Raw genomic sequence first — 16,757 nt, 5'->3', positions numbered from 1 at the left:
AGTGTTTTCCTCTCCTATTTTGGGGCACCGTAGGCCTACCCTCTCCCCCGCACGGGGTCATAGGCTACGTGCAAAATATTTGCTTTTTATTGTTTTATTATTATTATTTTATTATTAGGCCTATTGTATGTTCATTCATCCATTCATTATTTCTTGTTCACGAAATAAATTTAATACTACTTAAATAATACTTGCTTTCTTTATCCCAACCAAGACTCACACATTGTTTCAGGGGGGAAAGACCAACTCTTTCACTGTTTTAATAACATAATACAGACAATGAATGTCATTGCTTGATTTATTGAATATGCCTACTTTATTATAACTTCATTACCAGTTGGCCGAAAAAAGTACACTAAATAGAGTTCAATACAAGGTCTGCTAAGAGGATTTAAAACCCACGAAAGGGCTATGGCTTAATTGGTTATATATTGGAGTCCTTCCTATTCAGTTCATGGGACATTTAATGACAAATATATACAAATATACAGTACTATGCAAAAAAAAAGTCATATAAACGGTTAGAAAGTTGATGCTCAATGTAAACCTTTATTATTTAGATTTAGATTTCTGCTATTCTGTATTTCAGGTTAAAATAGTTGTAATACTTTGATATATGCATCAATGAAAATAGGTAACCTTCCTATAGAATTATTTTAACCTTGAACCGGAAGTGAATAGTGATACTGATTTGCCATAGCTATGCCTGAGCTATGCACAACAACTAATATTGGACAGTTGGACCTCTAAGAGTTGGACACCCGTGGTAATGGGTCAACTGCATGTGGGTGTTGGATGAAATCCTTGACAAGCTTATGGTAAGAATAATCAATAGATGTGTGACATTATGGGTAAATACAATGATTTAACGTGGTCCGTAGCTCTCGTCAAATGTTGATTTATGTAGTTGTGTTAGACTAAAGTCACACTAGCGCTAATGCTAATGCTGGCTAGCTAACGCCAGGTTAACGTTTCAACTATAAATACGATACAATCTATGTCAATTGGTAAAATCTAAATGCACGTGTTTATGTGATAAAGTAGCTTATTGGATCATGAATCATTACCACGGATCCTTAGTTATAATCTGATGTTATGTTACGTTTCTCATCCGCATCTCATTCAGTAAGCTATATTAGCTGTGGTTGGTTTATCTGTCATGGTGGAACTTGAATGACAAAGTCTGCATAAACGTTCATAGTTCAAATATAAAGTGCTCACGTTTGCTAATACCTGCCCGAGCACAATTGAAACATTCGTGACCATATGGTGAGCTATGAATCTATAATATTGGTAGTATTATTAGCATTAATTTATCATACAGTTATGTTGTAGCCATCACAGTAAACGATACATTACATGAACATCATGATCATTATGTTCTCCGATATACACTTGCTAATAGACATACTAGTGACTAGTGTATAATGCCAAACACTAGCGTAAATATAACTGAGTTTAGAAATGTATTTGTGTGGGTATAATGTACACAGTTTTGCTATACTTACACATCACATACAAATATAGACTAATTATAGAACATCTATTCTAATTAACACATGTGCACAATGCTTGATTATCTTCCATTAAATTAATTTCTAGGTGTGCACATTATGAAATTATGACCGATATCCCATCTGATTATATATCTGCAGATACAGATTCTGACCGATTCCGATATTATACAGAAGACCACAATGGAAACAAGCCTATGGGTGGCCAAAAGGCTGTTAATAAAGTATCAATCAATCAATAGATAATGTTTACCTCTCACAAAGAAAAAACTCTTAATTTCTGAATTCAACATGCCTCACGTTGAAAATGAAAACATGAAGCGAGTGATCATCAGCGACTTTATCGTAATCTTTGTGAGGTAAGCAAGCAAAAATATGTCTGGAATGGGGTGGGGGGTGCTTACAGAGTAAAAGCGGCCATATCTTCCCGGCACCCCTAGCTTCTATTTTGAAAGAAATCCCAGTGCCGATTGTGTTAATGTGGAAACTACGTATGTTGACATGCGCACATACATGGAGCAAATTTCCACTAAATTTCTCTTGTGTTTCCATCACACCAAGGATCCAGGGCCTGAGATGGAAGCAGTGATCCTCAGCCAGGAGAGCCCCGTCTCCTCATGCCCCAATACAGCAGCCTGAGAAGCTGTCGTCTCGACGCAGACCAAAATGTTCAAAAATAGCAGATGTACACGCTTGCAGCGTGGCACAGAGTAACACGCTGTGAGCTTGTATATCTGCTTTTTCTCAATAGCCAACGCCAGCTTTATTTTCAATGCCATCCTAATATCTTGTCCTCACAACACATGTAGAGTAAATACAAATGTGTGTGTCTCTGTCTGCCACAGCTGCGTTCAGAGATGGAGAAGAGGCAGGCGGTGAGCAAGGCAGTGACAGGAGCCCAGGCTGAGATGGAGAGAAATGTAAACGGGTGAAGGAGAAGTGTAAAAGAGGAGCTGTTGCAAGAGCTGAAGAAGAGTTTACATTCCATGAAGATGGTGAAAAAATACCTCATCTTCAAGCTGAAATTGTGTCACATCTTTTGATCTTTACAGGGTTTCTGTCCGACATGTATACATACTCACAGGGTCATCTCTTTCACTGGTGTACAAACATGATATTTGTGATTAGGGTTCAGATGAGTAAGCCTAGAGAACATGTATTTTATATAGGATATTCAAATCTAGGCAATATAATTACACAAAAACATTATTGTATTGACAGTCCTTGATGGTTGTATAATTTGTGTTCTGTAGGGTTTTTCCCACTTGCTCATCTGCCATGGTGACAGGATAACTTTGTGCCACAGCATAATGCGCCCCCTTAAAAGTATAAACTAAGGGCTGATTCATACTCCTATTTTACTGCTGTTTCAGAGCTGTAGTGCCGAAATGATTTCGGCTCGTCAGAAATGTTCATTAGCACAGAAGAGCTGACTTTAGGACGGTACCCGAACCTCAAATGACGTCACATTGTAGGCTCTACAGCGCCGAACTGACTTTTATTCGGCTCTAAAATAGGAGTATGAATCGGCCCTAATCATGTACCCAACAAAGATCGTAAAGGGACAGTTTAACTATATATTCTCAGTATACTAACTATTTCACAGAGTTGAAAGTGAACATTGAAAGACAAGTACTAATTATAAAACTGATCTGTTATTTTTTCCACTACATGTTTGCACACAGATTCCATGTAGGCCTATGTGACAGAAATGAGAATGTGTTGTATGTTTATTTTATTCATACTGCATATTTGTATGGTTTATATTGGAGCAGGTGTTAGCCAGCTATCCACTGTGGTTGTCTCACTCACTTTGATAGTGACCAACTTTTGTGTGTATATTTTTTATCAATATGTATGTGGTAGTGCCCCTAGACTGAATGTATCACCTGAGCCATTTCGCTGGATCAAAGACATTGAAGGCTATTCAAATAAGTAAAAAATGGTGTTGCAGTGAAACCCTGATAAGAGGGACTAGAAATATTTGTATGTTCAGCATGCTGTGCAGATTTGTCACTTGAAAACAAAATGGTGTTAGATCACATAATTATGATCTTAAATGGAAGCATATCAGGTTTACAAATGTAAAGAAGTGGGTGAAATTAGTTGTCAGCTCCACAAGCTAGAGCGAAATGGCAAATCATCAAATTATGAATCTGCAATTCATTTGATAGACTTCAAATTTGATGTTCAATATGCACTTGGTTAAAACCGTTGTCAAGTACTAGCGCTGCTTGTGGATAAAATGTCCAGCAGGAGGCAGCAATGCATCAATATTCGGAATGCTATGTAATTTGAACTGTTAATCTGAAGTTTATGTACACGTTATAGTCTATCAATGCCTCACGGTTTAACAGGTAATGTACAATCTGTAATAGATAAATGTACTTAAATACAAGAGCGTTACCACTGAATTTATATTCTCAAATCAAATCAATGGTCACGTGTCACTTAATAAGAATATTACTCGGGCTGATCTTAATTGGTAGGCTATTGTTTTTGATGCGTGCATGTGCGAGAAAATTGAAAACAGATTTTCAATAATGGCAGAATGGTGCAGTGAATCTGTACATTTACGTAAGTACTGTAGGCTGCTTAATTTTGAGGTATTTGTACTTCACTTAAGGAGGCTACTTAACTCCACTACAGTCTCAGATCCAAATATTGTATTTTTACCCAACAACATTTCTTTGACAGCTTTATTTAGGCTACTATAGTTAGTTTGTAGGATTTTAAAAAATATATATATTTGGTGTAAAGCTTTTGGTACAAACATGTTCGTACTTGTATATGTATATATATATATTACAAAACATTAACCGCTTCAGCAGTAGACTATACATTTTGGTCATTTGAAAATAGACTAGCTTATAGGCCTATGTATATTCGTACGTCCCTTGTTTTGATGAATTGAAAATGGTGGGCCCTCTTGTAAACAAGTAATGCTTAAGGTGTCGTCCACTCACAGCTAACAGTTTTTGTATTGATATTGATTGATTGAAATCTTTATTAACAGTTTGCAGAATTACAGTACATTTCAAGCACAAACTCAATACAAAGACTTAACTGTGAGTGGACGACCAATTAAGCCTCACACTTGTTTACAACAGGGTCCACATTGTTCAATTCATCAAAACATTTAGAGACAAACAAATACACTTCTATGTAGTTAAAATATAGGAAGCGAAAAGGGAAAAAAATATATATACAGTGAATAGACAGATATGTACAGTAATTCTGCAAACTGTTAATAAATCAATCTGCTATTTAAAATATATTCTATAGTACATATTATTGTACTCGATGCAGAATGTGTAATTATTACACATTCTGCACAAAGAGTACTTTCTTTCTAGTTTGATACCAACACTTGTGCTTTTAGTATATTTTGAATTCTGGACTTTTTACTGGAACAGAATGTTTCATTAACTTCATTTTGGATTATTTACAAAACGTGAGTACTTTTCTGTCTTCATAAAACAATTGTAATTATATATATTGAATCCAGATAACGTTCAACTGTCCATTTATTTATTTTATCTTGACAATGTATGAAAGGCACGGCGTTTTGGGCGGATGCCCGTATCTGCGACACCGCGGATTACATCACTTCCTCTTGTGAACTCAAGGTAAATGGTCGCTAATCGCTATGGTCACTTTAAATAGATGGAGTAGTACAATGTAATACCTAAATGGACAAATTGCGTTTAACCCAGTTTATTACTCAGCACCCGGCACCAGTATGTGTCTTTATGTGTTCGTTTATTTACGTTTTAGTCATGCTATCAGGCTATGTTGGCCAGGCTAACTTATGTACTAACAATAAGCTAATGGCTAAGGATAGCGTGCAACGAGGCTCGAGCGGCAACACACGTACTCACGTAGGCAGTTTGTTTAAAAGATAAAGCAAATAAAACTGTTACTGTTATGACGTTCAGTCATTCTAAATCGGGGCGGAACAGTGAAATTGTTGTAATGTCAGACTCACAACTCTATATTGAGCTAGCCAACTAGGCTATCATAGTTTGAGCTATAATTTGCGAAGTAACAATCAAGCTATCGTTAAATCATGCATGTTGCATTTAGAGCGTGCCGGTGCTGTGTGTCCGTTTGAGTTTAATTGTTGTAATGTTTACATTGTTAGTAGTCAGTTCTATGAATTTATTACACCGTTAATCAGTATTATTAACAGTTTGCAAAATTACAGTACATTTCAAGCACAACTCAATATAAAAGTATTAACTGTGGAATATACCATAAAGCATTACACTTGTAATGCTCCACCATGTTCAATTCATCATAATATTTAGAGATATTAGATCTCTTGTATGATGTAAACAATGTTATGGCTAATGGTTTTGAGAACTGAGTATCTTAACCTATTCCTATCTTAACCTATTTTCTCCTCTATCTCCTCACACTCCCCCACCTCCCTCCCGGCGACCCTCCGTCACTCCTGGTGACTACTCATTTTACAAGTAAGAACATGTGTATTCTTATAAACTGAAACAATCATTCATTTAATGAACAAAAACATGACACCATGAAGGTAATTAACAATTTTACTTTGCCGATATACATTATTATTACTAAAGTCTTTTATACTCTGGCCATTCAAAAATAGCCGATCTACAAGCTTGCATGATGGCAAGTTGTGAGCTTGTTTTTTTTACTTAATATTGATTGATTGATTGATTGAAATCTTTATTAACAGTTTGCAGAATTACAGTACATTTCAAGCACAAACTCAATACAAAGACTGTTAACTGTGAGTGGACGACCCAATTAAGCCTTACACTTGTTTACAACAGGGTCCACATTGTTCAATTCATCAAAACATTTAGAGACAAACAAATAGACACTTCTATGTAGTTAAAGAACAGAACAGGAATTCATCATATAGGAAGCGAAAAGGGAAAAAAAGTATATATACAGTGAGGGGAACAGGGGGATAAAAGAAAAGAAAACGAAAGACAGAGTGTAGGGCACCTGCACACAACACCATGCGTTGATGCCATGTGTGCATATGTGCAGGCACCCAACACCACGTCCATACAAAAACATAGTACAATCCATAGTACAAAGACAGAGTGTAGGGCGCCTGCACACAACACCATGCGTTGATGCCATGTGTGCATATGTGCAGGCACCCAACACCACGTCCATACAAAAACATAGTACAATCCAGATACAAATTCAGCTTTTACAGAGGCCAGTTTCGAATTGCAGCCATCCGTAGGTGCCCTTTGAGAGCAGTTTTGAAGGAGCCAAGGGATTCACATGTCTTAATGACTGTTGGTAGGGCGTTCCACATTATGGTCGCATAGGAGCGAAAAGAATTTAGTCCCTTGTTTGTGCCGAATCTGGGTTGTACATGGTTTGTTGCACTCCCTCTGGTGTTGTGGGTGTGGACTTCGTTTACATTAAGGAAGTATTTAGACAGGTACATGGGTATCTTGGTGGTGTATCTAATCTTGTGGACCAGACCCATTGCAAGATGCTGTACTCTGTCGTCGACCCTAAGCCATCCCAGCCTGTCAAAGTGGGCAGGGGTGAGGTGGGTTCGGGGGGTGAGGCCAAGTAGGAGCCTGACCAGTTTGTTTTGGGAGGTCTGGAGCCTTGTTTTAAGGGCCTTTGAGGTGCTGTGGTACCAGGAGGTGGATGCATAGTCAAAGAAACCTTGTACAAGGGCTCCTGTTAAGGTCTTCAAGGTGTTTTTGTCGACCAGTGAGGAGATCCTGTAGAGGAATCTTGTTCTTTGATTGACTTTTTTGATTACGTTGGTGGCCATCTTATCACCGGAAAGATTGGCCTCCAGGATGGAACCTAGGTAGGTAATTTGATCCTTCCGTGTGATAATATCATCACCAACTCTAACCAAGAAGCCATCTGCCTTTTTGAGATTACTATTTGATCCGAAGAGAATGGATTCAGTTTTTCCCAGGTGTAAGGATAGTTTGTTATCAGCGAGCCAGGTGCAGATTCTACCGAGTTCAGAGCTGAGGGTCTTTTCAACCTGCAGTTTGTTCCTGTCCGAGACCAGCAGTGCTGAGTCGTCTGCGAACAGGAACAAGTTGCAGTCACAAGCTGAAGTCATGTCGTTTACATATATTAGGAACAGTAAAGGCCCTAGTATGCTTCCTTGTGGGACGCCACAGCTCACTGGGAGGGGGGGACACAGTGTTCCGTTCACTTCTACCATCTGTTCTCTCCCCTCCAGGTAGGATTGCATCCAGCTCACTGATGTGCTATCAAAACCAATAGCTTTAAGCTTGTTAACCAGTATGGAGTGGTTCACGGTGTCAAAAGCCTTTTGGAGGTCCAGCATGACCATGCCGCAGTATTTTCCAGCATCCACCTCGTGTTTGATGTGGTCGCTCAAATAGAGAAGGCATGTGTCAGTGGAGTGGGATGTTCTGAAACCAGATTGGAACTCGTACAACAATTTATTAGTGGCAAGATACTTTTCAACCTGTTCATAGACTATTTTTTCCATCACTTTCGAGATGGAGCTTAGAATAGAAATAGGGCGGTAGTTGCCGGGTTCTAATTTGCTCCCTTTTTTGTACAGGGGGGTTACTTTGGCCAGTTTAAAATCTCTGGGGACCTGTCCTTGTTTGATGGAGAGGTTAACTATGTGGGTGATGACTGGAGCTATGGAAATGGCTGAGTCTCTGAGAAATTTGGAGGGAATATTGTCATGGCCAGTGGCCTTGTGGGGTTGGAGGGCACTCAGTTTCTTAAGTACCTCCTCAGTTGTTACCATTGTCATTTTAAAATCATCTTTACAAACACCTAGGTTTTTGTAGAAGCCTTTGATGTGCTCTACACCAAAACGCCCAGAGTGGGAGGGCAGTTAGTTAACCAGCATTGTTGCAATGTTTGTAAAGAAGATGTTCAAGTGATTGGCTACATCAACCTTGTCAGTGATGAGGGTGTTATTTGATTTGATGTTTATGTTAGTAAACCTGGTTTTAAGTTTCTGACCACAGCCTAGTTGGTTGTTTAGTAGCTTCCAGAGCTCCCGAGGATTGTTTTTTATTTCCTCGGCTTTATCATTGATAAAGTTACTTTTGGCTGATTTGGTCATGGCAATTACACCGTTTCTTAGCTTGTTACATTGGGTTTTAAGGATGCACAGTTTGGTTTGGAGATCACTGTCGAAGCGCTTAGCTAGCTTGGACTTGCATTTAAGAAGTTCAGAGCATTTGTTGTCTCTGGCTTTCATTGCAGTCAGTATGTCCGAATTCATCCATGGCTCCGAGCGGGTTTTGACCCTGATGGTTCTCAGAGGAGCCATGTTGTTTAGTACTGTTGTAAATTTGGTTTTAAAGCCAAGCCATGCTTCTTCGACTAGTGAGCTCCTGAGCACATCGGACCAATCCAGTCTCTCCAGTTCTAGGTTAAAGGCCTCACTAGAGTAGGTTTTGAGGTCCCTAGATATGACTGTTTTGTGACAGTCAAATTTTAGTTTCTGTATTTTGCGGGTACAGAAAATCATAAAATGATCACTGAGCCCACATACAATAACCCCTTTCTTGGAGATTCTGGATTTGTCCGAGGTCAGAATGAGATCAATGACAGTTTGAGTAGAATCACACACTCTTGTGGGTTGGGTAATTAGCTGGCTGAAACCATGCAGATCACAGAGCCGACTAAACGATTTAAACACAGGCACTTCCTTACGATGCATGTCCGTATTCCAGTCGCCAATCAGGATTTTCTCTACAGATTCCTCCCCAGCTAAGCACCCCTCAAGAATATCATAGAACCCGTGCTGATCAGGCGGTCTATAGACGGTGCCAACTAGTACTGATTTAGCATTTTTGAAAATTAATTCAACCCACACAGTTTCAATTTCATCATGCTGTAATTCAGTACGAGTAACATATTCAGTGTCTTTGTGAATATACATGCACACGCCACCACCATGCCTGTTTCTGTCGTTCCTAATGACAGTATAGTTTTCTATTTCTATCTCTGGGTCCTTAGTGGACTCGTCAAGCTTAGTTTCAGAAAAACACAGGATGTTTGCCTTACCGTTTTGAAATAGATGTCTGATCTCTGCCAGTTTGCGACTGAGGCTATTCACATTCAAATGAAACAGATGAAGGCCGTTGGTTTCGACGATTGTGTTAATTTCGTCGGTGTTGAAATAGTCTGAGGTGTGAATGTGGATGGGCGGTGGAATTTCCGTGGCTGAGGTGTGAGTGGGGAGGGGCGGTGGAATGTCAATGCCATTGTCCTCAGTAGTCCTGGATTGACTGTGCATGTCAGGACATGTCCTGCACATGTCAATGCCATTGTCCTCAGTAGTCCTGGATTGACTGGGGGTGTGGGGGAGGGGGGGGTGTTCCTCGGTTTCGATCACAGCCGGGTTGGTTTCAGCAAACATAACGCCCGCGGTGAAATAAGGGGGTCCGCTGGCGTTGGTTGTATGCTGTGGGGGAGAGGCTGGAGAGCGTTCCCAGGCTGATCTTGGAGTTGCGTCCGTGGTCAAGTCCATGGAGGCGGCGCTCTGGAAGCCGTGGCGCGTTGCGATGGAAACGGCTGTGGCTTGCGGAAGTACCTCTTGCTGTAGGAGCAGTCTCGCTTGTGAGACCGCTTGTGATCGTGTAACCGGTCCAGGATTGAAATGAATGTCTCCCGATAGCAACAGGCATAAAATAATCACAGTTCTGCGATCCATTTTGCCAGTCGGGGGCTTGTACTTGCGATTCGGGTTCGCTGTTAACAGGCCATGAATCGCCGCCGACCCAAAAGAAATGTGTTTGCATTCCAAACCATTTAGGAGGAAATAGTCGCTGTGAAACTCAAACTCCTCTGCTTCGTTTCCGTATCGTTCCATCTCTTCTTGGTGTAAACTCCATGTTGAATTAAAGCATGCGTCCGTAATCCATAGGATGAAGAATAGGTAAAAGGCGGAACAAGTTGAAAACATAGCTACCGGTTCTTGGTTGGAGAGAGCTCCTGGGAATGCGACTGCTCAGGTCGAACGCTCAGGGTTTGAAAACAAATAACTGATTATTTGCTTAAAGTAATTGTATCAAATTGGGCATTATGTGGCGTAAATGCATATCAAACTGGGGGTTCCTCAAAGCAAAAAATGTTGGAAATCACTGGTCCTGTGTACCACCCGGTGTACAGAACTGCCGTTTGCCAGCTGATGGCACAAAACAATTACGGTGGTATAAGAGTTCTATTTATCCATCATGCAGATAAAATGAATGATTTGTTTCAGATTCTGTCATTTAAGATTTCAGCCTTTATTTTTTATTTTTTATCAGACATATTGGTATAACAAAGTAAGGTGAGCATCTCCCAAAAAACAATTTCACCGTTGAAACTCTGGCAAAACAGAGCCCACATAGAGTGATTTAGCTGTCTGACTTGTATATCATGGTGTGTGAAGCCACAGAGCCATCTAGTGGATGTTTTGCATAACAGACATGGAAATGGTTCAATCCGGTTGAGTTCAGTTTCAGGCTCAGCATTGTTTTCAATGAGAAATAGTGAGTTAAAATGTGGAGTCATTTTAGCATGCATGTGCTGTGAGACATGGACATGAAGCTGTTGCCCGTCCATGGTGGCTATTACTATTAGTTACTGGGATTTGCTGGAGTCCACTCACTTGACTGCAGCAAGAATGTGATCACATTATTCCTCCCTCCATGTAGAACGCTGTGCCCCTCTGCTGTCCCTTATTAGTATTGTATGACAAAAATAGCAGATCTTTATTATTACCCTTAATTTTACCCCCCATTGAAGTTGTTTATTAATCATAACCATATGATCCCTTTCTTTGTATTTTAGTATCTTGTCTACCTATTGGTTTTATACCTGTGTATATACTGTATGTAGTGTGTATTGTTTTGTACTCAACCTATTGGTTTTATACCTGTGTTTATATGTTGTTTGTATGTCTGGCCTCGTGGGGAAAGATGGTGGGTGGGTGGGGACGACTGGGAAAGGAGTTGTGGGAGAAAATGTAAAAAAACGAAGAGTCATATTCTCTGTCTGTGAAAATTACATGTCATACTCTTTGAATAAAATTTACTTAAAAAAAAAAAAATAGCAGATCTACAAGCTTGCAACACACTGTGCTTGTAGATAAGCCTTATTCGGCATGCAACACCTCATATGCTGAAATATCAGTTAAATTGTACAGAGCTGTGCTGTTTACCAGCTGATGCCACAAAACAATTACTGAGGTATATTACTGAGAGTTCTATGCATTGATCATGCAGGTAATGAACAGAAAATGTTGCTGAACCTAACCTATGGTTTTTGAAGACCTTCAAATTCTTATTAAACCATTTTGACCTGAGATCAGATTCTATAAATGTCTTCCACATCTTGACAGTTTTCTGAAAAAGCTGTTTCTATGTCAGTGGTTCTTCGGTTTAAAAAAAATAGCAGACCTACCTACAAGCTTGTAGCGCGCCACTCGGTGGCACACTATGAGCTTGTAGATCTGCTATTTTTCAATAGCTAAAGCATAACATAATGCCAACACCAAAAGTTCCCGCCCACAATGGGTTAAAAAAGAAAAGAATGGAAATGAACAAATACAAATTCTGCATGTATAGCAACTACAAACTGATCAATTTCTTCTATCTCCTTCAATCTGCAGATCAAACGACACCACCCTACCTTCTGAGTAAGTATTAAATGTATCAGCTTAATGTTTGCAGATAAATGGCCATGAATGGCCTACCAAACATCACTGGAATCTCGGGGAAAGCTTACCAATATCGCCTCCCTCGAGATTCAGAGCCGGAAGATGCGTCTACCTTTTGTCTATGGTTTTCTGCTTCTGGTGAAGTGTCGGGTGTGGGTGAATAGACCTATATGGGATTTGCATTCTCTTCCACACTTCACACAGGGCGATACATTGACACAGCATTTTACAGTGAAGATTGGGATCCCAGAGATATAGATAAATTTGGATCAAATGGGGCTCTGTGGCATAATGCATATCAAACTGGGGGTTCCATGAAGTTAAAAAGGTTGAGAATCACTGAACGCTAAACTGTATTGGACTGTACAATCCTCACGATTTAACCCAGATGTATGCATCGTCAATCACTGAAATTAAATCTACAAGCTCACAATGTGGGATGTGAACGGTTGACGTTCAATTTACCCGGTGGCCTCTACTCACTAAGCTATGGCCAGAATGTGAGCTTGCAGGTCTGATTTTCAGCTCACAACACCTCTAGGTCGTCCCAGACCAGTCATCCTGGTTCTCCATAGATCTGGCCAGCTCATTGGTGCTTTGTGCTCCTGCCTTGTTCTTGAGTATGTCCACATAAGTTAATGTGGGACATCCTTATACTAACATGCTGGCTGACAGCTCTAATGCCAAATCCCAATGCCCAAAATCTCAGCCACTTGTTCACTCACACTCAACACACTCGCACTCAAACAAACGGCAATGATTTATGTTCGGACACTGACGTTATATGATGTCTACACGATTGTCACCTATTTCAGCAGGTCACCAATTCATTTCACGGTGATGCCGCCATGCTACTGTGAGTGAACAAGTGGCCAAGATTTTGAGCTTGGGTGTCTGTGTCCTGCTAGTCTCATTCTCCTCGCTGCTATTGTCTCGCACACCCTTGGTATTCCATCATACAGATTCTTGTTGGTAACGTGTTTTGACATATGAGGTGTAGATAAATGGTGCATTTTGTGTTACCGCAACACCTCATGTCAAAATGTACAGAGCTATGCTATTTACCAGCTGATCACAAATCTACTGAGGTTTACAGGTTTGATTCACATGCATCATGCAGGTAGTACAGGTGCAATACTTTTTTCTCCCAGTGGATTGAATACAAACCATATTTAACCCATTCTGACCTGAGATCAAATTCTACAAAATGTCTGTTTGAAAATGAATTTTCTGAAAAAGCTATGTTTCTGTCAGTCGTTCTTCGATTAAAAAAAAATAGCAGACCTACAAGCTCGTAGCGCGCGCTATGAGCTTGTAGATCTGCTATTTTTAAATAGCTAAAGCATAACATAGTGCTAACACCAAAAGGGGTTCCCGTGTAAATGTGAAATCAGTGCCTTACTGATTTAATGTGGTTGACGTTTTAGTATTTTAGGATATTAAGTAATAAGGTCTTTTGATTTCAAGGGCCCCAAAAAAAGTATGAAAATATGTGCCAGGAACACATTTTTCTTTTTAAACAGAACTGCATGCTCATTTGCTATTTTCAAATGGCCAAAGTATGTTGAAGTGCTTGCATTGATTTAGATGCTACATTAACTCTTTTTGCTGGGAACCCCCTCAAGGAACCCTGGGGGTTTCCAAAACCCAGACCCCACTTTGAGAACCACTGCTTTAAATGACCAACTGTCAACCTAGCTTTAAGTGGTCATCACTAATACTCATAAGATGACACCATTCCTGCCTACCCACTTTGTCGCAGAGGATAGCAATGTGTTAGTGATGGCCAATTGAACGATAGGTTGAAACTGTGAAGTGTTTAAATTGGAGCAGACTGATTGAATGCAAGCTGTTACAATGTAAGCCATTTAGTTATAAATATGCAGCAGTGTGCATTGGACTTTACTCCTTTACCAGGAAATGATTGTAAATGGTCTATTAACCCAATTAGACCTGAGGATACATCTGTGTCACCCTATAGCTTTTAACCATGACTATAAACTTTACCTGAAAAATGGCAGATCTACATGCTCTGAGTGCTGCGCTACGAGCTTGTAGCTTGTTTTCTTTAACTCAAATCTTTGCTTCTGGGGGGGTCCCTGCTACAACATATTTTCAGATGGGGTCTGTGGCAAAATACAGATAATTCTCGGGGTCCTTCCTTGACATGAAATGGTTTGAGAACCACTGATAAGGTTTTGGAAGACATATTGTAGAATCTGGTGCCAGATCTCAACAAAATAAAAATATTCTTTGAACAATTAAGTAATTGCTGATTTTCTCCTTTTCATTCTGCAGACGTAGCTGGTTGCTGTTGTGCTACACTTGAGTAAGTATTAGTTATCAACACTGATAATGTTTTTACACAATATTTGTATTCAAGTTGAATATAGGTGCAAGAAGTGATGTCACACACACAATTTTGACACACAAAGGTGTTATTCCTAGTATGGACTTTCAGTGGTTAGGTGACCACCGAACTACAACATGACGTCACTGAGCTGCGGTGAAGAGCCTACCACGGCCACCACCTCAGCCCTACTCTCTGTTTTTACTCGCCACCGCTCCACGCTATTTCAGCTCCAGTGGTCACCTCGCCACCGAAAATCCACACTATGAATAGGCCTTTAACCCATTCTGACCTGAGATCAGATTCATACGAGGTTTCCACTGGACACACACTGGTCTGATTAACCCATTCTGACCTGAGATCAGATTCTAAAAAATGTCAGTAGTTTGTTTTTCAAAAATAGCAGACCTACAAGTTTTTTCTACTATCTTGCTTATGCATTTATGTTACTGATATACTTGTATAAACGTGACTATGAATATTATTTCTTTCAGGTAAACCTTGTGCAGTGAACCCTGGGTTCCAGTGGATCCTGTTTTTCCTCTTAACCCAACACCCCAAACCCTGCTATCTCTCTGCCTCTGTCTTTTGTCTCTACCCTTTCTCTCTCTCGCTCGGAGAAGTCTCAGAGTTGGGAGCAACTCTTGAGACTTGCTCTGGTCATACCTCATACAAACCTTGATACAACTCTTGATATACAACTCTTGATATACAACCCTTGATTTACAACTCTTGATATACAACTCTTGATATACAACCCTTGATATACAACTCTTGATATACAACTCTTGATATACAACCCTTGATATACAACTCTTGATATACAACCCTTGATATACAACCCTTGATATACAACCCTTGATATACAAACCTTGATATACCAATCCTTATATACCAATCCTTGATGTTGACATTGATATACAAACTGATATACGTTGATATACAAACTGGCCAACTATCCGGATACGAACTCAGCCTCAACTCATCAGCTTGGTGTCTGCACTCTACATACTGAACCAGGACTGGACTACGTACTGGATACTGGATCACGATCATCAAAGCACTCACATTTCACAATCTGTTCAGAATTAAATACTCTTAACATTAGTAGTCTGTACTCCTAGCAAGACCACGCTCCGGTCATTGTTCAGGTTCTTTATAATAAAATATACTAAATAAAAACAAAATATATGGTAGTTTGATAGGCTTGTTTAGAGTTCTGTTTGTGATAATTAACCTATTTGCAACTCCGACAGGAACACTTTGTACTAATCCAGAGTGCATTCTATTGAACAGTGTTCCATCAACTGAAGTAACTGCTATATTTAAAGAGTGTATACATTAAAAATAAATATTTTACATAATCATCAATATATTTAGCCTATATCCACTGAATATTGAATTACTAATCTGACTATTCAGTACTACTTGAAGGTTATGTAGCGCTATATTGGATCACTCCAATATATGATAGTTCCGTCCGCAGGCGGAGCGTCGAGCGGACTTACCGATGATCCCGTGCTAACAGCCACGGGAAAATGACGTGTGAGTGAGGCACCGCCTCCCGAGGTTACTTTGCTCGCACACGTCATTTCCCCTTCCTCTTTTCTTTCCTCGGCGACGTCGGTAAGTCGGTTGGTAAGGACTGAAGTATTTACCGTAAGAAGCGTATAACTCCCTCTGAGCAGCCAGCTTGGCTCCTCTCTGAGTTGCCTTCTTTGTATCAGTGTGTTTGAGGCTAAAGCTAAAAACACCACCGTGCTACGGTGGCACGGGCCGGTCGCCCGTGCCGCGGCGTCAGGAGGTTGCCCTTGTTGGACTAGCTGTCTTTCGTTGTACTGTACTGTCTGTCTGTTTTGCCGGTCCCTACCCTCCCGGCTCTCACTTTCGGGAACGGACGCCTTCCCTATAGACGGTGCGCAGCGTGTCTCGCTAGCCCACTGGGCAGCTATAGTGACTCGTCTCCCAGGGGAAGAAGGAGACGCCACGCGTTCTCTGCTCCCCCCGTCTCGTTACTGTGACTCGCTCTCCGTGAGGAGCTGTGGCGATTTAAATCCGTCAGAATAGTGCGGGTATTAAATCGACCGCTCACATGACGCAGTACACCAGGCACACAGCTGAGATCGAGAGCTCAGTTGGCTGCGGTGCTAATTCACATTGCAGTTGCACAAGCACTACACAAAGTATTGTTACTTGTTTTGTCCTGTCTTGT

At 40.4% G+C, this 16,757-nt stretch overlaps 2 long non-coding RNA genes across 4 annotated transcripts in view; one reads left to right on the top strand and one right to left on the bottom strand.

The window, feature by feature from the left end:
- LOC308317665 overlaps positions 1 to 15,180 on the top strand; it is a 93,045-nt gene extending 77,865 nt beyond the window's left edge. Inside the window, exons 1-5 of one of the 3 annotated variants that reach the window (XR_013964283.1) lie at positions 700 to 818; positions 2,076 to 2,234; positions 2,360 to 2,509; positions 14,500 to 14,524; positions 15,040 to 15,180. This is a non-coding gene — a long non-coding RNA (uncharacterized lncRNA). Of the gene's footprint in view, positions 1 to 699; positions 819 to 2,075; positions 2,510 to 14,499; positions 14,525 to 15,039 lie in introns of those variants that run through there. The other 2 variants (XR_013964284.1, XR_013964282.1) reach the window with 2 other exon arrangements.
- On the bottom strand, positions 15,179 to 15,973 carry LOC308317667. Its single transcript, XR_013964287.1, has 3 exons — positions 15,494 to 15,973; positions 15,276 to 15,416; positions 15,179 to 15,201 (listed from the first exon to the last, which is right to left on the bottom strand). It is a non-coding gene; the product is annotated as an uncharacterized lncRNA (long non-coding RNA).
- Positions 15,974 to 16,757: the final 784 nt, after the last annotated feature.

Source organism: Protomyctophum bolini, assembly GCF_963924005.1.
Source record: "Protomyctophum bolini genome assembly, chromosome: 6".
Classification (NCBI taxonomy): Eukaryota; Metazoa; Chordata; class Actinopteri; order Myctophiformes; family Myctophidae; genus Protomyctophum; species Protomyctophum bolini.
The sequence above is the reverse complement of the archived record's forward strand: the minus strand, read 5'-3'. Positions and strand labels throughout refer to the sequence as shown.